At 31.6% G+C, this 21,194-nt stretch overlaps 1 protein-coding gene across 2 annotated transcripts in view; it reads right to left on the reverse strand.

Moving 5' to 3' along the window:
• Positions 1-18,415, reverse strand: part of LOC127727043 (receptor-type tyrosine-protein phosphatase epsilon-like) — a 177,881-nt gene extending 159,466 nt beyond the window's left edge. Inside the window, exon 1 of one of the 2 annotated variants that reach the window (XM_052234447.1) lies at positions 18,276-18,415. The gene's annotated coding sequence lies outside the window, so the exon portion shown is untranslated. Of the gene's footprint in view, positions 1-5,284; positions 5,494-18,275 lie in introns of those variants that run through there. The other variant, XM_052234446.1, reaches the window with a different exon arrangement.
• Between the last annotated feature and the right edge of the window lie 2,779 nt (positions 18,416-21,194).

The raw sequence follows: 21,194 nt of genomic DNA on the forward strand, positions 1-21,194 counted from the left end.
TTTATTGAAATTGAGATAATCAACAAGCAGAAACTGACATTTCCTTGATCATTGAATTCTACCATAATGAATACATAAATATTCAGCTACAATAGCTTTAACTGTTAATGTTTAAATCAAGGTCAATCTCAATATATCACCATGTCAATTCTCATCAAATGGGGTCAAACTATCAGGATATCTAACTAACAAAGGGTATATACTAAATGTAACTGTCATTCTGTGTACAGACATTTTTTTTAACTTTGACATTTTTTTCAATTTCATTACAATTGATTAATTGGTTGCGTTTACTAACTTGTTGTGGCAAAATATTTCAAGCATATTCAAAACAAGAATCAATGAAATAAACAACAATAAATGAATTATCAAAGTTCTGAAAAGTCTGTGAACTGAGAGAAAATGGGAAACTTATTGTGCCTGAAAATAAGGGTGTTTTGGGAAATAAATTTTATTTCACTTTGCAATACGCAACCAACTGAACCCTCTTTAGTGTTGGTGAGAAGGTTTTTTAATGGTTCTCTCCTAACATGGAGCATCATCAAATTGTTCTATTCATTTCAATGAGATTCATTACAATACAGATAACAGTCATGCAGCATTTGCTTGCATCTTTTTTACTCAATCTGCTAATTTGTTAATTGCCGATTGGCAACCAGAAAGTTTCAATTGTGAATATTGTTGAAATATAACAATATAAGATAGAAGCAAAATAGCTACCTGATGTTATTTCATGATTTCAAAACATATATCCTTCTCAATATGCATGAAACATTTGCCAAAGCATGCAATGCAACCAACAATTAAAACAAAAAAAATAATACGATCTTAAAAAATGGATAATAAAGAATTTACACAAGTTCAAAAATGTTGTGCTAATCCACAGGGTATACATGCACTCTCAACATTAAGTCAACTAACTATTTATTGCTTATATTTTATAACTCCAGCGATTTAATGCTTCATTTATTGTCTGTCGATCCTTTTCACTTTATCCTGTTTGTATAATTACTACCCTAACTTCTCCTCGTTTCCAATCAAATCTCTCTCATTCAAAATTAATTACATATATATATATATATATATGCATTTAGGTCTCAGGATGATAAAAAAGCTTATACTGCAACATTATATAACATTTATTACCTTGAAACACAACATCGTATTGATTTCTCTTCTTTTTTCCTTCTTTCATTAGAAAAATAGGTATTTTTTACTACAGTGATTCCACAGTTATTGAAATAAATTCTTAATGAATATGTATTTGTGTTTGAAATAATGCTCTAGATAGTAGATAAACAAAAACAGTTTTTCTCTTTTTTAACACTTTCAACTATAACAAGGACACTTTCTGGATTTTGTGCTTGTATTAAAAAACAAAACCAAATATTACACAAAGATTAACAAAAAATAGGTCATTACAATGCAACCAAACAGCATAACCAAGACCTTTCTGCTTAAAAAAGTATGTTACCGAAACAAGTTGAATAGGTCTGGTGTTAATTGTACTTATCTGCTCCAAATCTGTAACAAGATTATCAAACAAGATGCCTTAGCTTCAGACAAGTATTCCTCTGAGTATAGTTATATAATCATTACAAAGTATGGGAACAGAATGCATTAACTCAATCATGGCACAAGAGGCTGACTGAGGAAAAACAACTGCTTTTTTTGCCTCAGCTTTTCAAAACTGCTTGCTTCAGCTTAAACCTTGGGTGGAACAAAATTACATTAATCATCATAGTGCATCCAAAGTTGTATTTTCCCCAATAATATATTCCAAAGTCAATCAATAGTCCAATGTTTTTCCAAAAAATGAAAATGTCCAAATTTAACAACACCCACTGGATTCATTTTTATTCATGAGACACCATTTTTTGTAAATTTCACTGGTGGAGGAAACCATAATTTGAATATTCAGTGAAATTCAAATTGCTGTAACATTGGCAGGATGAAATCAGGAAATTAGGTACCCCCAATTAGGATTTTTTTCTGGATTAATGAATAGGGGAAAATTGTCTGCAGAACTTTTGTTTTTAGCTGTCAATGTGATTTCATTAACATGTCAAACCTGTCATTTTACAAATGTTATTTTGTCATTTAAACAGGAGCAACTGCATTCCCCAAAAAGACCTTTTACTCAAAACAACTTCTATAAGACATCTTGCAGAAAAATATCATTTTGGAAAAACTGTTGCCTTTATTTTAATATCAATGACAGTTTTCACAATGTGGCCATAATTTTGTGAGTCTTTGCACTTCTTCCTTAGATGCAAATTGTTTGAAGTCATACACAAAATATATATGACAAAATTCAAATAAAAGAAGAATATGTTTGAGGACATGAATCCTCTCTCAAGCTTCCTTATAATATGCGATAATACTCTTTGAGAGCATTTGATGTCACTGCTAGTTAGAGTGTGGAAAAGAAAATAATTGCAATTTTCCAAGTTTTAAAGGGGCAAAACTCTTGAACAGTAAGTGACGCACTGACAAAATTCCAACTCTGTGAGTTTTGATTCTTAGTCTTGAGTATTAATTTCATAAAATTTGCTTGAGGCAAACTTAAGTTAGAGTGATGAAATGAAAAAATTTGAAATTTTCTAAGTTACAAAGGGGCATAACTGTAGAGTGGTAAGTGACTCACTGTCCAAATTTGAACTCTGTCTGCGAGTTTTGGTTCTTAGCATTGTGTATGATTTTTTATAAAATTTGCATGAGGCAAACTTTAGTTAGAGTGTGGAAACGAATAAATTTGCAATTTTCGAAGTTATGAAGGGGCATAACTCTAGAATGGTAAGTGACTCACTGCCCAAAATCCCAAATATGACCTATTTTTCAATGTAGAAGAAAACTGTTAGTATCAAGAAAATTCCAAAGACCAACATCTGTTAATATGTCAAAAATAGGTCCACCATATAAAGGATCTATTATTACTTATTGTACAAACATTTACAAATATTGGCTTAAATTATGCAAGAACAGTTAAAACAATTGGACAACTTTAATAAATTCAGAAATTATTAAGAAAAAAAGGTTTCAACTCGATCTGGCGATCTGGCAAAGTGGACCTTAGATGGATTTGGGTGACATTAAACAATTATTTAAATATCAACTCAGCATGCATTAAGATGTACAAAAGCAATTAAGATATCTGTCATTTCTGTGAAATTGCCACAGTCAGAAGTTCATAAGGAGGAAAGTTATGTCAAACAGAACAAAACAGAGTTACTATTTTAATTGCAACTGTATACCAAATTCAGCTAAATATAAACAATGATTGACAGAGAAAATTACCATTGTGTTGGTTTAACCCATTTATTCTAGCAAAACAGGTCATTGTCGTCCTTAACTAGATCAAATGGTACCTAGATTTATTTGTTTTTGTATAATAGCACCCACGGTAACTCAGAAGGATAAAAAGTATCCAGATGATTGAGAACTTTGGCCTATTATTTTTCTACTGTGTATCAATCAAATGAATTAAGTAAGACCTTTCAACTGATTTTTATAGTTTGTTCTTATGTTGTACTGTTACACCACTCTCCCAGGTTAGGGGAGGGATGGAGCGTTCACAAACTTGTTTCACCCCACCATATTCTTTATGTGCCTTTCCGAAGTCAGGTACCTGTAGTTCAGTGGTTGTCGTTGGTTCATATAAATAAGAAGATGTGGTATGAGTGCCAATGAGACAGCTATCCATCCAAGTCACAATGTGTAAAAAGTAAACAATTATAGGTCAAAGTACGGCCTTCAACACGGAGGCAAGCTATAAAGGGCCCCAAAAAGACTAGTGTAAAACAATTCAAACAGGAAAACCAATAGTCTAACTCTAATCAATATAAAAAAACGAGAAACGAGAAACACTTATGAACCACACCAACAAACGACAACCACTGAACAATAGGCTCCTGACTTAGGACAGGTGCATAAAAATGCAGCAGCTTTAAACATTTTAACAAGCGCCAACCTTCACCGTAACCTGAAACAGTGGTATAACATTACAACATAAAAAGACACATGATAAAATATCAATTGAAATGGCTTAACTTGATCAAAAAGACAATACACAAAAACAAGTAAATATACAATGAACCAATAAGCTTGATCTATGATACAATATAAATAAAAAAGATGTTTCAATGTCAAAAAGACAACTTTAACCTAGAACAAAATGACATTAAATAAAGTAAACTAGCCAGGTAAATTTAAATATAATAATTTTGTTGTTAGGAGTACAGAAACATTTTTTATAAAATAAAGTTATTATTCATAGTTCAAGTACAAAAGTGAAATTTTTTTTTCATCATACTAAATACTTATCAAAGGTGGTACATATAAAAAATAGTCATGTCTGTCATATTTGTTTTTCTAAATTGTTCTGTTATAAATAAAGCCATTAGTGTTCTCAATTGAATAGTTTCATATTTTTCATGTCAGGGCCTTTTAGAGACGACTATACAAGTATGTCCACTTCATTTGAACTTTGATGGATAGTTGTCTCATTGGCAATCATACCACATCTCAGTTTTTATTGTTTCCAGGTAATGCTTAGACTTGAAATCATTGTCTTTTACTTTTGATACGACTGGTCTGATGTAAGTGTAGGTTCAGCTTCATCAACTCAATTACCAAAAGATTCTGAAAACAGCAACCTGGGTATGCTTTTAAGTTCCGGGTTAAAATGGGTACCCTTTACAGCTTTTATTTCAACATTGGTACTTTTCCTAAAATTAAACAAACTCAAGAGTATGTTCTTATAGTACCCAGGACTAAAAGTGAACTGTTCAGCTATATTCTATTTATAGAATAGGAGGCATGATCCTTTTTTAGTTGGAAAAAAAATTTTAAATGTTAAAGGACATCTGCAAAGGATGCTTTAAGTTAGGTTTGATGTCACTGTGGAATCCTATTTTGTGTTTATAAATTTTGTAATACCAGATCACAAGTGACAAGGATAGCTTACATAGCCTTTTGGGAGTAATGAGCTCGTAAATCAAAAAATCCTGACTATAAAATGTAATGGCAAAACTATAACTAATCCTATCTGACATTTTGGTGAACATCATTTGTATAATGTCAGGTAAATTTAGAGCTTTTAAAGCTTTCTGACATTCTCTTTTCCATACACCTTCACATAATTATGACTAGATAACATTTTGTCTTTTCTTTTTCTTAAATACCAAAGTGTCTTAAAAAATCCAATTTAAAAATATATACAATATATCTATATAATCAAAATTGAGCATATGACAAAAAAATAGTCCACAACACATTTACTTACCTTTCTGTATTCTATGCCTGCATATTAGAGCATAAATCCATAATCTAACTGTCTGTCATTAACAAATATTTACAAAATATGTCCATTTACAGATAATGTACCTCAAAGGTATATGATAAAGTTAAATTGATATTGTGTTTAAAAAAATAAACCAATACAAGAGATTTTACGATAGCCGCAATGATTAGAGGAAAATCTCTGATCGTCATCATCAGTCTCAGCGTTTATCAAATCATTATTCTAGCCACGGGGGAACACACAAAAGAAATAATACTACCGGCTTTTGTCAATGTTATTAATTGCAGTCAAATTTCAGTTAATGGTAAGAGTCCAAATCGTTTTGTCTGTTTCAACAGTATCTTTTAAATTGGAACTTGAAATCAATATATGACACCCACTTTTCCGCATGTGACAATAATTCACATTAAACTTGTCAGTTTTTACCAAACATTTACAAAGAGCCATTGATATTGCAGCTTAATTAATTAAGGCTACAACAGTAACCAATAAAAATTAAAATGTCTAAGGTTAAATGACCTTCATAACAGATGAACAAATCGGAACGTGAGACAGAATAATTACTCTACAATTTGTATTTCTTTACTTCCTGATAGCACAGAAGCTTCTTATTCGAATGATAAAAACCATCAGTATTTTCAAAATTTAAAAAAAAAACTTTTTGAATAATTCTAAGTTTTTAAAACTTTAATTTTTTAATCGTAGATATAGTGTATCAAGTTATATCAAGCTGTGTTTTTGTTGTCTTTTACTACTGATATTTACATGTTTTTTTTCTGGATGGTTTTTGTTGAACCTGCCACTTCTGTTGCAGAAAGCTCGACATAGGGATAGTAATCCCGCGGCAGCGGCGGCCACAGCGGTATTAACAAACTTCTTAAAAGCTTAATATTTCAGAAGGTAGAAGACCTGGATCCTTCATACTTTGTATATAGATGCCTTATGTTATGAAGTTTTGTATAGTTCCCGTCTGTCATATGTCCATCGTCCTTGACCTCATTTTCATGGTTCAGTGATTACTTGAAAAAAAAGTTAAGATTTTTAGTATTCTTAATTTCTCTCTTATTATGAGTAATAGGATAACAATATTTGGTATGTGCGTACCTTGCAAGGTCCTCATACCCGTTAGACAGTTTTCACTTGGCCTCAACCTCGTTTCATTGATCAGTGAACAAGGTTAAGTTTTCGTGGTCAAGTCCATATCTCAGATACTCTAAGCAATAGGTACTATATTTGGTGTATGGAATGATTGTAAGGTGTACATGTCCAACTGGCAGGTGTCATCTGACCTTGACCTCATTTTCATGGTTCATGTTTGACCATCTATATACTTGACAATATGAAAGGATGGACATTCTGAATATAGTAAAAGGAAAACTTAAGTACAATATATTTTGAGGGGGAAAAAGGTTCCAGTCCTTCCTGGGGTAGAAACATTAAAACTATGTAAGATAAATTTACCTAACAATATTTTAAACTGATTTCCAAACTTTAATAGGTAATCAGATATACAAAGAGGGAAATGATATGCTCCTTTTTAGTTGTATTCAAATACGAAATTGTTTGAAATCATTTGCTCCATTATGTTGTTTTAAAAATATCCAGAAAAAACAAAAACTTGAGAGAAGTTTTTAGTCCTTACAATCAATCCATACACCACATATAGTTCACCTATTGCTAAAAGTGCCTGAGATACAGACCAAACCATGAAAACTTAACATTAACCAATGAACAATGAACAAGAGGCTCTCAAGAGCCTGAATTGCTCACCTGTAAGTTTTTGCTTAAATCTTTCATCAATGATTAATTTTGCTTTTCAATATATATTAATGAGTGGCTTAAAAATGCCATTTAAATGTTCTTTGTATCTGTCATATTTATTGACTGAGTATGAGTGGAATAGTAAGTTTATTGTCCCCTGAGGTGCAACTATTGCCCTGATGCATAGCTGAGGGCAATAGTTGTATCCAAGGGGACAGTAAAATTACTATTCCACGAATATCCAGTCAATAATTGTTTTATTATACCGAAAGAGACAACAGACAAAAAGTTATGCCAAGGACTGAACGACACAGCGGACTAAAATTCATTTTTACATTTGTAAGAGACAACAGAACCTAGTGATGACAATTATCCTCCGATTGTAAATATACATTCCAATAACAAGTACTCATACCACATCTTCTTATTTATATAGGAAATTGCAAGTTTAAATAACTTGACTGACTGAGCCATGATCCTATCGTCTAATGCGACTTGGTGTGTGTTCGAACAACTCGGGAATGAATTGTTAAAAACCCATTGGCCAATCCTGTAGCAGCAGTTGAAATTCCGCGAAATATAATGACGCTTGCAGTCAAATAGCTTTATCGAGGGAAAATAGTTGGAAACTATTGACCAGTTAAATAGTTCAATGCTTGCAATTTGGAAATAGTGTCAATATTGTGTATTTATTTTATATAGAAAATGATAACTGAGGTATAATAAAATAAGATAAATGAATGTATTCTTTGCCTTTTCCATAACCAATCATATGTATATTGTTAAGTAACACACTTGTATTACACAAATTTCCCATATATATGTATAGGATATATTTCTCCTGGAAATTTGAGACATCTTTCGCGATTAAAAAGCTTTAAAACAGTTTTTCAGTGCTTATTTAAATACCCAGTTTGTGAAGTATGAAAATGAATGGCATATAGTTTATCTTGATGGTGAGCTACTATAGCTATAATTCCAGCATCCATGTAAGTTCAGATGATAAAATATTTAAAAGTAAGTTAAGTATGAAATTTTTTAACTGCTCTGACAGAACAGTGCTGTTTGTTCAAATTACTGTAGTGTTTCTCCTAGGTATTAACATTCAACATGTATAACTATGCTCATCATTCTTACTCATATCATCAACACCAGGGTAACATTCAGTTACAGCTTAAACAGTCCATATCTATTAGCCTCTAAACTGACATTTTAAATTATACTTAATTAAGACAAAACTTGCTAGACATCTTAAACTTAATCATTCCAGAGGTGTAAAAAAGTCCTTTTTTAATGTTTTTAAACATGTACATTACAAATGTTCACAAAAAACTGACATTTAACATTTCAGACAGTAGCAATAAATTCTAACTAAATCGATTCAACATTTAACATAAAAATACAGCATTCAATTGTCTTTGTATTATGAGGTTTTCTTTGAGACTAAATTGTTACAATTCAGACTTTTAACATTTGTCATTATGCATGTCTTTCAAAATAGCTTTTTATACTAAAGACACACACAAAATTCACATTATATATCACCAGATGAAGTCTCTAGTGAAGACATGTACGGAATCGTCACATGCAACGTATACAAAAAGTCAACTTTTACAATATGTCACAGACATCTATTTTTTACAAAATACAAAATAAGCATGGAGGTTGTCAAATTGTTCTAAAAATGTGACGAAATAAAACAAAACATCAGTTATTCGATTTATATGGATGTGAAGTTAAGCATGTGTGCTATTTAGGTATTACCTCATTGTAGAATCTTGGATCCTTCAGAGGTCATTTCAAAATTTCTATGATTCAGTATGGATTCAAAATTAAATTTGTAAAACTGTATGGTAAATAATTTCAAGTGAGATTTGTCAGATTTTTCGAGAAAAAATAGGCTAATTTTAAGAACCTTTTGATTTAATTAACATAGACCAAAAGCCTATCCCAAAATAGTTTTTTCCATTGAATAGAAGAACACAAAATATGCTTACCATTCAAATATCTATTTGGGCAATGGTTGTCCCCTATATTATTTATAAACATCTGCATTTCAAAGAGTCAAGATTGTGCAATTTCCCCATTTTAATGCATTTCTATCATTTTAAGACTGTAAAACCCCTAAAAAGAGTACATTTTTCCCAGTTTGGAACTTAGGGTGTTCTCTTTGAATTTTATAATTAATAAGCTGCAATGGAAACCAAAGAATTCTTGGGGGTAATATTTGCTACGTATCGGGGCTCATTTTTCATACGATCTCTCTATTTAGCATTTAACGTAGAGGATTGTAACTTTCATTGCCTACCAGTGAAGCACAGGCTTGCCAAAAATAATGGTTCGGCGGTTTGTACGTTCATCTTGCCTTATCTTGTCTGCGCAAAAAATTAATACTGTAGCCATATCATTCCAAATTCTAGATCTTTGTTGATTATATTTATCCTTGAAAAACAAAAGGAGCCGAATTTATACATTTCACACATACTATTATGGTTCGAGAAAGGGTTTGATCGCACATGAGACATATTTAAAACGAAAGCAAAATTGGTTGATCACCCATGAGACATGTATATAAAATGAAAGCAGTTTTGATCTTTGATTAATTAAGTTTATCATATTAGGATAAACTGGTTTAATAAAAGTAGAACTCCGTTTTTTCCGGAATCAATCCTAATTGTTTCCGAATTTAGTTACATTCTAAAATACGTCATATCGTGACGTCATTCATGCGTTGTTAAACAAGTGGCGAGTGCAAAAGCTGCCAACATAGTTAGCTAAAAATCCCACCCACCTCCCCATCCACCCCCCAAAAATAAAGATAAGAAAAATTCTGCTGCTGTGTTCAAATTTTTCAGGTTTTAAAGTGATCGGATGCAGTTATGGAGAGATGTAAAATAGATATGGATATACCGCCACTGGAATTAACAGCTCTGACAGCATGACAAGAACGTGCCATATTGCCAGTGAATGAGACACCAGTTAATCGAATCGAATTCTTGTTAAATTGACATATTTTCAAAATTATTGACAGTTCATATTTTCAATATATATCTGTATGACTTTTAATTCAGTATTTTATCATTTCAAATTTGTTGTAAATTAAAAATAAATAAGTCGTTACAGTATAGCCAGCGGGATATGGCAAGATGAAAATGGAACATGTCCCCACATTGTACGCTAGCTTATATTTGGGGTTATATTCTTCTGTGTTCCCACAGAGATTAAATTGGGTCTTCTTTGAATGTACCAAAGAGACCGGTTCCTGAATTGGTCCCAGTTTAGAACTTAGGGTGTTCTCTTTGAATTTTATAATTAATAAGCTGCAATGGAAACCAAAGAGTTCTTGGGGTGAATATTTGCTACGTATCGGGGCTCATTTTTCATACGATCTCTCTATTTAGCATTTAACGTAGAGGATTGTAGCTTTCATTGCCTACCAGTGAAGCACAGGCTTGCCAAAAATAATGGTTCGGCGGTTTGTACGTTCATCTTGCCTTATCTTGTCTGCGCAAAAAATTAATACTGTAGCCATATCATTCCAAATTCTAGATCTTTGTTGATTATATTTATCCTTGAAAAACAAAAGGAGCCGAATTTATACATTTCACACATACTATTATGGTTCGAGAAAGGGTTTGATCGCACATGAGACATATTTAAAACGAAAGCAAAATTGGTTGATCGCCCATGAGACATGTATATAAAATGAAAGCAGTTTTGATCTTTGATTAATTCAAGAATAGAAAAATAACTCGGAAATAAATCGTTGCAAATATGTAAAACTTCTATCTTTCCTTATTTAAATACATCAAGTATATTTGATAATAGCGAAATTAAATCGCAGTGAAGTGGGCTGGAAAGGGCTCAACGTGAAATAAAGTATCTGTGAAAATAAGTTGGTTTACAGTATACTTAGGTCTAAGGAAGCATTAAAATGAACCAATCAGTTTTATCATAATTCATTAGAAGGTTGTTCTGGATAATCATTAATATCAATTAATCTAATTTCTTAGTGCTATAAACTCCATGATGAAGAACAGCAATATAAGTTCTGTTCATTCATTGTACTTCATAGGAATTTAGTATTATGAGTTAAGGCATTTTATCCCCTCTTTTTCATTAATGTTGATCATCAAATATAAGGCAAAAAGTGCATATTTGTACCACAAACTGCACATCATTGCACAGCATTAGCTGTCTTTAACATGTCAGTAATTTGATTTCTGTATTTACCTCCAAAATATCACAAAAACATGCCATATATATTAGAACTTTTTCTTTTAATTTTAAGTAACACAATAAATCTGACTGAGCTTTAGAGTGATTGATAGTTTATTCTTAGAAGTGTCAGATTCTGGTTTTTAATATCAAATCTACATGTTGTTTTTCCCCAACTGTGAAATCAATCTCTGATGAATTAGATGCTGAGGGAAACAATGCAATTGACCTTTGCACTCTGAAAATAAATGAATTTTTTCTTCTATGCTTATACAACTTGCAATGCGGGTTTTGTATTGTGTGAAAGTAAATGCCTCACAAGAAATATTTAAGAACCATTTTTATTGTTTTATACTTTGGAATTTACTTTTATTTACTTGTGAACAAAGTATCGATTCTTCTTCTATAAAATGAAATTTCAGAAGATATAAATTTGATAAAAACATGATTTGAAAATTTTATAAAACAAATTTTTTTCTGGAGGAGTGCAGATTTTCTTATGTGAGAGATTTGGGGAAAGGGTGGAATTAACAACAAATTTAATGCTTAAAATAAAATCAGACTTTAAAATAGTGCTTAATGGTTTTCAAAGCGATTTGCTATAATAGTTCCTTAAATCTCAGAAAAAGAGCTACAGAAAAATGAGGTATAATTCAGACATGGAAACCATAAGAGCTAAGTCAAATTTGAATAAAGCTCACAGGTATGTAATTTCATTAGAATATCTAAAAAAAACATCGAAACATTTAAATAAGAACTTAAAGTAAACAGCAATTATTGAGGATTTTAGCACCTCCCTTCAAAGCTACAAAAAAATCTATTAAAATAACCACTGGCAAGGTCTTTTATTAGGAACTCAATGAAAAAATACATTGAACTTTAATCTTTATAAACTATCCACCAGTCTTGTTCAAATCTAATGTAAGATATCTCAATAGAACTTACTCCAAACTTGATTTGTATTAAAGTCATCATTATATACAATGTACAATAAATCAGATCAATATTTGCAGGTATAACAAAACAATTTTGAATAAGTTTGAATAAAGCTGCATCAAAATCTGCAGGGAAAAAAGTTGTTATATATCAAAACTAGTGAAAAAGCTGTTTTTGGTCTCCTATTAGTTCTTTACTGAGGCCTTTTCTAACCTCAACAAATTTTGTATGAACCAACTGACTATATGTTAATTTGAAAAAAATATCATATATGACATCAACAGCCCATAACCATTATACTAGCTATGAAACTGTAGCTTTTAGGTACTGTGCTGATTTTGGAGAACATGATACATGACAAAAAATATTCTTATGGCCATTAGAGGTATGGTTAGGCAGCTATTATGATACATGTAGTTGCTAGTCTTTTGCTGATGATAAGGATGAAGGATAAAGTAAGTATCATTAAATTAAGGATGAAATGTGTTAAAATGTTGATGCATGGATGATCAGTGGGCACTGGTACATTCAAATTGGTATTACAACAATGTTCTGAGTCCATTTGGAGAGAAACACAACTTGTGTATTTGTCTTTGCAGTAAGAAATTGAGAAGGCAAAAAAAAGTAAGGTTGGTTAACAGACATCTTTTTTTTTTATCTTTCAAATTTGTTGTAGTTAATTAAAAACACTGAGTGGAAGAAAGATCAATCAACTACAAAGGCATGTAATTATGTGTTTTTTATGTCTGATAAATTATGGTTAATATCCATTGTAAATTACTTCCTCCTAAATCCAATTACTGATTAGCTTTACATTCTAAAGCATGCAAATATGTCACTTTTTACCAGAAGAATGTTATTGGAATATGTGATGTGAATATTTAAACTTCACCAAACAAAACATTACTGTTCAATAGTTTTTGGTGACTTAACTGCAAAATTTTACTATCTCTCATAGAGCTAATGTTTTCAAATGAAATCGGCATCCATACAATTTTTAACAGCAACTTTGTTTTAAAAACAGAAGTTCATACCAGTCATTTTATAATTTACTCTTCATGTGAAAAATGTCAAACTTTGCAACAAATATCAAGATCACTGTTGGAACTTATGACATTTATGTGTTATACTTTGAATCTTTCACTACCAAATATATGTGTCCATAGGACATTATGTCCCTCTATCTCTACCACTTATTCATGTTCAGTGAACCAAAAAATATGGATCAGAACCCTAATTTGGCAAATATTTTCAAAAAGTTTACATCAATATGAGCATGTGTACAAAGTTTCAAGTTGATGTGACCACAACTTCATTTCAAAATACCTTAACCCAAAACTTTAACCTGATATGGGATATACTAACTTACAGGCACACAGAAAGGAAACAAATATAATTTAATGATCCCTGTAAACTAAATGTGACTACTGTAAATTGAGAAAGTAATACAATAATTTTATCAATTGTTAAAAAAATGTTCCAGGATGATGATCACAATATCTAAACCATGTATATATATTGTTATCAGTTATATTCTACTGAATCGTTTATTGTAACAGAGAAACTCCATCAATTTTATATCACATAAGTGTCATTTTTCTAAGACTCACAATAATAAAAGTACATATAATATTCTGAATAATCAGTATTTTACAGTTTTTGTCCAAACAGCCCAAAACCAATGTAGACTTTCTAAATTCTAGAACTAATTGATGACTTTTTGGTGTTACTGAGTATATATGGTTATAGGTTGTTAACTTAGGCTGTCTATCTTGTATTTGCTACAACTTTGCTAACAAAATAATATACTCATATATTTTCATCCCCATCTGCCCGTACATTTACCATCCACGCCATTTGTTCTTATTTCACATTATTGTTATTTATTATCAACCCGTCTTTTGTTTACTGTCTGTAATATTTTTTTTTCTTTTCCTGTTTGAGCATAAATCAGTTTAATGTTCATAAAGGACATATATAGCTCCAAACAAAATCAATGTTTCAGCTGGAGAAGACATTTAAAAAGTTATTTTTAATTTGGAAAAAATGGTGATCTGCCTCATATCATTTCTGCCATGCAAGCCAAGCCATCACCAGAAAATGATAAAAAAAAAACCTTTGTAGAGGGTGTTACATAGAAAATATAAATGGCCATGTAAAAATATTCTGAAATTATTATTTCCAAATGATTCAACAATAAATTCCTTTTATTCACCACATGTACTTCTATTAACAAAATGTTTAATTTACTATATCTCGGAAACAATTAAAAACTAAATACATATCAATTCCCAACGCTCTAGAAGCATACAAAGTTTCATATAAATCTGTTAGATGGCCTATTTACATACCTTTTTCACATAATTTACATTAAAAGGTTTGACTGTTATACAAATTTCAATCAAAATTGATTTTTTTTTACTCAAGATATTTTTTATATAAACTTGCATATTTGTTTTATATTATCAATATCCATCATGAATAGTAAGGATGAGAATCTGAGGTGAGAATACTTACTAGGACATTTTTAAAATATTTTTTTTTAAAGGGTTTCAACACCCATTCAAAACTTTCAATTGGTTGATAGTTGTCTCATTGGCAATCATTCCACATCTCCTGGTTGATAGTTGTCTCATTGGCAATCATTCCACATCTCCATATTTCTATATTGGCTTTCACCTCAGTTAAGATATTTTTTAAATAAAGTTTTCGTATTTTATCAAAATCTATCAAAGAGTGTTTACAGACATTTTTTTAAATAATTTATATTTCAAAGGGGAATAATTCATTCATCATTGGTAATCAAATTCAATTATGAATATGTTAAAGAAATCTTTCATATAAATGTGATCAAAATCAATAAAAAAAATTGAAACAATGAGAAAACATGGGCATAACTCCTATAATTTGTTTTTAAATATCTAATTCTTCTTTTATCTGGTCCTAAAGATATAAACCTCCAATACAAATTTTATCAAAAGTTTGTCAAGAACTGAAACATTAGTTTAAGAGTGAGAGAGGTAATAAGATTGAACAGATGGATGGACACATTGCATTTCTTTGTCAAGATACAGACAAAAGAAACGGACATCTATGTTCAAATATGGCATTATTTTGACAATTAAACTTTAGACTGATGTAAGAAATCAAATCCCATAACAAGCTCTATTCATGGATCCTTGTAAGGTTAGATTAACATGCCACAAGTTTCAAGCTTTATTGTTTCTTAGATCATTCATCAAAGATGACTATATTCTATCACTTCATATAGCCAATGGAGGACCTAATACAGCAAGCATTGTATGAAAGATTTTCTTTTTTGGTGGTTTTGCTGTGTTATTTGGTTGCTGTCTCACTGATGTATACCTTCTATTCGTATGGTATATTAAGGCATCCAATAATGCCAATGGTCAAACCTAGTAGCCTTAGCCATAATGTTTGATATCAATATACAATTGGATACATTCTTTCACTTGGTGAAGTATACTAATTGACTAATCAGATACCTTTCAAAGTTTTTGCATTTATTTTCTGGTCTTATTAGCATTCATGTGATCTTTTATGGTAAGGAACCCTTCATGCTCATGGAATTACATATATATATAATAAGCCAATATCCAATATTAACAAGCAGGGCCGTAACTACTGATGAGGCAGACGAGGCCTCGTCTGATTGTCAGGCCAAAAAAAATAAGAAGAAGAAAAAAAAAGAAAATGAAGAAAGCTAGGCATGCAGGGGTAGAAAACATCCTTGAATTTTCATATCAAGAATTATGTAATGCATACTTCCAATAGTAATTAATGTTGACGTGCAGCTTCTGTACTTTCATTTTAACTACGTTAGGTATCAAACTCTCTGTCTGATTACCATCGCCACTAAACTGGCATTTGGTTCTGCAATTATTTACTTCCCGCGAAAAAGTCTCTTTGGTTTCCTAGGAGAAGCTACTATTGACATTGCTAGTCGGTTCTTGCTCATGTGAGAGATCTTTTTCTGTCCTTCGACGTTTAAAGACATGGTGCAGGTCAATAATGACTTGAGGACAGATTATGTGGTTTAGTCATGCTTCACGTCCATTGTACGGACAATGTTGGGCAAGTGAACGCAGAAGCTGTTCTCAAACGATGGGATCTAAGTGGCACAAGAAAGGCCAAACGAGCATTCACATACAGTGACTATAATGACTATAGGTTCCTCTCTTTGTTTTTATTAAAGTGTTATTAAAATGTGTGTTATTTTTAATGAAGCGTTGACCATACACACTTGTCCCGCTTTTTCTACTTTCAAATATGTATCCTACTGTAAATGGATACATGTTTGATGGTACAAAATTTGAGGCAAGTATCTGTCAGTCCGCTCTGATAGCCTAATGCAGTTCTTCATACTGTAAATATGAAACAAAAAAGGATGTAGCAAGTTTTATTTCGAACCCTAATATTACAATTTTCTATTAACCGGGGGCCTCAGTGGACCGCCCCCAAACCCCTGCCTCGTCTGTTTCTGATGCCTAGTTACGGCCCTGACAAGAGTGCACGCACTGAAATGTCTCGCCTGCTTTACTTATGATTGAATTTATGTTTAAAGTAATATTCATGAAGGTTTTACTACAAATATCACATAAACTAAACATTATCAATGATCAATGAAAATAAGGTCAAGGTCAGATGACCCATGCCAGACAGATATGTACACCTTACAATAATTCCATACACCAAAAAAGTGGTCCTATTGTTTATAGTACCACAAAAACTTAACATTGACCGATGTGAAAAGGAGGTAAAGGTAAGAAAAACGCTGCCCAACAGACATGTACACCTAATAAACATTCCATACACCAAATATAGTTGACCTATTGCTTATAGCATCATATAAACTGACAAAACCATGAAAACTTAACATTGACCTATGAACCATAAAATTAGATCAAGGTCATATGAAACCTGCCACACAGCCATGTACACCCTACAGTGTGGGTCTCATTGGGGTCTAAGCGTGACGCGGGATTGCCGATTTTTTGTAAGCGTGACACGTGAAAGTCAAATTATTGTGCCGTGAAAACGGGAAATGAAGTCTAGCGGGACACAGGAAATTGCAAAAAAATGAGAATTGCTTACATACATAGTGTAAGCGGGATACGGGAATCTGACAAAACAGTAAGCGGGATCCAGGATCAGAACCCCCCAATGAGACCCCCTACAGTTAGTCCATACACCAAAAATAATTGACCATTTCCTTATAGTATCTGATAAACTGACAAAAACCATGAGCAACTTCACATTGACCAATCACTTGTGAAAAATAGGTCAAGGTCAGAGGAAAACTGCCTGACAGCCATGTACACCTTATAATCATTCCATACACCAAATATAGAGGCCCTTTTGCTTATAGTATCAGAGAAATAGACCAAACCAAAAAAAATAAACATAGTCCACTGAACTGGACTTGACCATGTAAACTTAAATGTGATCACTAATCCATAAAATAAGGTCGAGGTCAGATGAAACCTGTCTGACAGACACGTAGACCTTGCAAGGAAGCAAGGTGAGACAAAAACGAAAAGGATACAGAAATTTAGTGGATACTATTTCAATGTACAGCCTTTTTTATATCTTTGGCCCATTTTGCTCTCTCCTTTTTTTGTCCATTAGAACTCTATTCTGTAAAACCAAATCAAAGCCTCATAGAATACAGAAAAGTAGCTGTGGAACCTTAACTCTAATAGTCCTTGTTATGTTTTCTGATTTGTGTGGACCATGGTCCACAAATTGTCAAAAAAATAGCACAAGGACCATAATAGCTACAGTTAAGGAGGTAACAGATAAGCTGAAGTAGATATAATTTTAACTTGGACATATGAAATGCCACTTGTTACACCAAAGTTCATCAAAGTTCTTCTAGAATGGCCTGGACCCCATGTTTAATACACAGATTACAATTCAATTCACTTAATAAAGAATCTCAGTGTTTAACAGGAAATGTATCCACTGGTTTAACAGAAAGATATTTAGCTTTCCATCTATAATCCCTTCCTTTATTCAACATCAAACAAAATCTTACCTGTCTATGTAAGAATCCTCTGCCAATAAGTTCTAATTAAGGTATTGTCTCAGTAACTGAAAGTAATAGGTAATACACATGATAATACTTCAATCTAAAGCTAATGTCTAATACAAAATTACAGGTATTTTACAAATTGGATAATCCTCTTTTACAAAATCTTCAATGTCATATCATTAAAAAATCAATGACAATTTGGAAGTATTGTCTCCGAGATTAATAATAGATAACATATACTAGTAATGACAATATTTCTCTAAATGATATTAATGTTTTGATTTGTTTACAAATTTTAAACCCTTTTAATAATTAACACACAATCAATAATTTGAATTTTGCACAAATTTCCGTGGAAATTTCATACTTACAATCAATTAGGCTTTTAAAACAAAAGAGAAAGGATCCTTAATATTCTTGTCAAGATGGTTTTATTTGAAAACTTATGCAATATACACTTGACATAAACAATAGTGGAATCATGCAGGAAATAATTTTACAGTTGATATCAAAATTGATTTTTAAATCAGTCCTGATCAGATCATATGCTAATTTGTTTCAAAGAAAATTTTGCAGGCCACCTTTTCTATTTACCAGATAAATTTAAGTAAAATAGATCAGAGCAGATAAAACCAAATGACCATCTAATTATTTTGGCATCATGTAGGGATGGGTTACCCATGAATATACTGATTGATTGTTGGTTGCTTAATGTCCAGTGGCAAACATTTCATGCATGATCAGGACAAGAACAAATTAACAATAAATACAATAGGTAGGTCCTGTAATAGAGGCCGTCCGGGATGAAGGTTGGGAAAGTTTGACTACCACTGACAAATGAGGGTAAATTGGATAGAGACAGAAATTTTTGCTTTGGAGCAGACCACCAACAACCCCCTCAGAGTTGTTGCAAGGTTTTTAACTTGCAAAAAGATTGGCACTCTCTTTACAAGAGGCATCAGATTTAAAGTCCCCATGCTAACCAGATGTGGCTGCGAAAATTTACATCCAGCTTAGCCAAACGGACGCCTCAAATTGGCAAGGGTTTTACTCCTGGTTGGAAGCAGACCAAAGTGACCATATTTCTATTCCCCAGTCAACCTTGAGGGATGAAAGTACAGAAAGATACACATTTGAAAAGCATATCATGCTAACACTGATAATATACCGTATATGCAATCCTTGTGAGGTAATACCCAGACAAGTTAAGGTTCCTTTATCTGACTTTTCATAACTTGATAGAGAATAAGTTACTACTCATGTCAGACTTTTTTTTCAATAAAAGAATTATTTCTTATGTTGTGTTAATAAAATTAAAAAAAAGATTTTTGGATAAAGTAATGGATTGTTTCTAATCATAGAATTGAAAGCTGTTCTTTGAAAATTAATACAAAATGAAAGTAAGTGACCTTCACATTTTACATGATTCTATAATCTTGATTTGTTTTCTTACAAATTGGAAACATATGAAGGAATCAAATAATTGACTGAATTAAACACCCACTGTAAATATCCAAATATATATTGGCTTGTACTAACAAAAATGTATCTTTATATACAATGTACCACTAGAAAATCAAAAATAAAAGTTGATATGCTTGTTTTCTTTCTTATTTGCATTTGTTTAATCAACATTGTCCATTACAGATGATAAAAAACAGAAATAAGACCAAAGCAGAAAATTTGAGCTCACATTTCCTTGCTTTCACTGAATACATCAACTTTCGATCTATATCTAAATTATTGAAAAAAATAATTGAAATCAACAAAACGTCACCTAGCTCAAATTTGCATAATTTCAAAGAAAACAGATAAAAAATATTTATCCAATTTCAAAAATTATTATAAATGTACATTCAATTTAAAGGATAAAAATATGTAAGAATTATAAGAGGGGCGTAAAGGGGGGGTATCTGCACGGAAGAACGCGAAATAAAATTGCCATTTCACGATGAACGAACAATTAAAAATTTCTTGCACGTTGATCTTTTTACCGATTTCACGAAACACGGTGAATAATGAACCTTTTTCACGGCTGCACGTGAAATAAAAATGGCAAAAAACGTTGCACAAAAATAACCATTTACCACCCTCTTATAAGTATTATTAAGCTCTCAAAGATAGATAAATGAACTTCAGAGATAATCCTTATGATACTATTCTCATTTTTAAAAATAAATAATTTATATATCTGTATCTATATAATATTTATACAAGTTTATTTATATGCAATTTGTTTTATCTATATAATCACAAGTATAGATACATACCTCAATCACTGCAGGTGTATAACTTAAGTGTTATAAAGAAAACATAAACAATATCTTTAAACAAACCTGTTTAGTAAAACAGGTTACACTTGTTTTATCAAACTGGTTTGGCGTTATATTGTGTTACAATAGTTTAAGTGCTTATAATGATAATAGACTCTCCAATATTCAACTTTTAATGATTTCATTTAAATACAACAAGCTGTACTGAGCCGCATTAAGGCTCAGTTGTTTTTATTTGTTATGTTTTTTTTTCTTCGTTCTCAATATTTTTTTTATTAATCTTTGTGGAGAGCATTTGCTAGAAATAAATTTAAATGAATAAAGATTTCAGTTTAAAGCTGCAACAAAATAAAAACACAAAGAGGAAAATCGTGTCAGTGATTTTCAATTTCCACAAAATGTAGAAATGTGTCTAGTTAACAAGAGGCAAACAAAAGAAGTGGTCATTGTTTCTTCTTGATAACTTTCAAAAGGCTGCAAGTTTGCACACTTAACAAAAAAAAAATGAATAATTTCATTTTTTTCTTAATTTTCAGATTTTTAATCCTTTTAAATGCTCAAGATATGGGGTAAAACATTCTGATCAATTCATCCTATACATTCATAAGCAGTGGCGGATCCAGGGGGTCCCTTTTTTTTACAATCAATG

The sequence above is a fragment of the Mytilus californianus genome, unplaced genomic scaffold (assembly GCF_021869535.1).
Source record: "Mytilus californianus isolate M0D057914Y unplaced genomic scaffold, xbMytCali1.0.p SCAF_19, whole genome shotgun sequence".
NCBI lineage: Eukaryota > Metazoa > Mollusca > Bivalvia > Mytilida > Mytilidae > Mytilus > Mytilus californianus.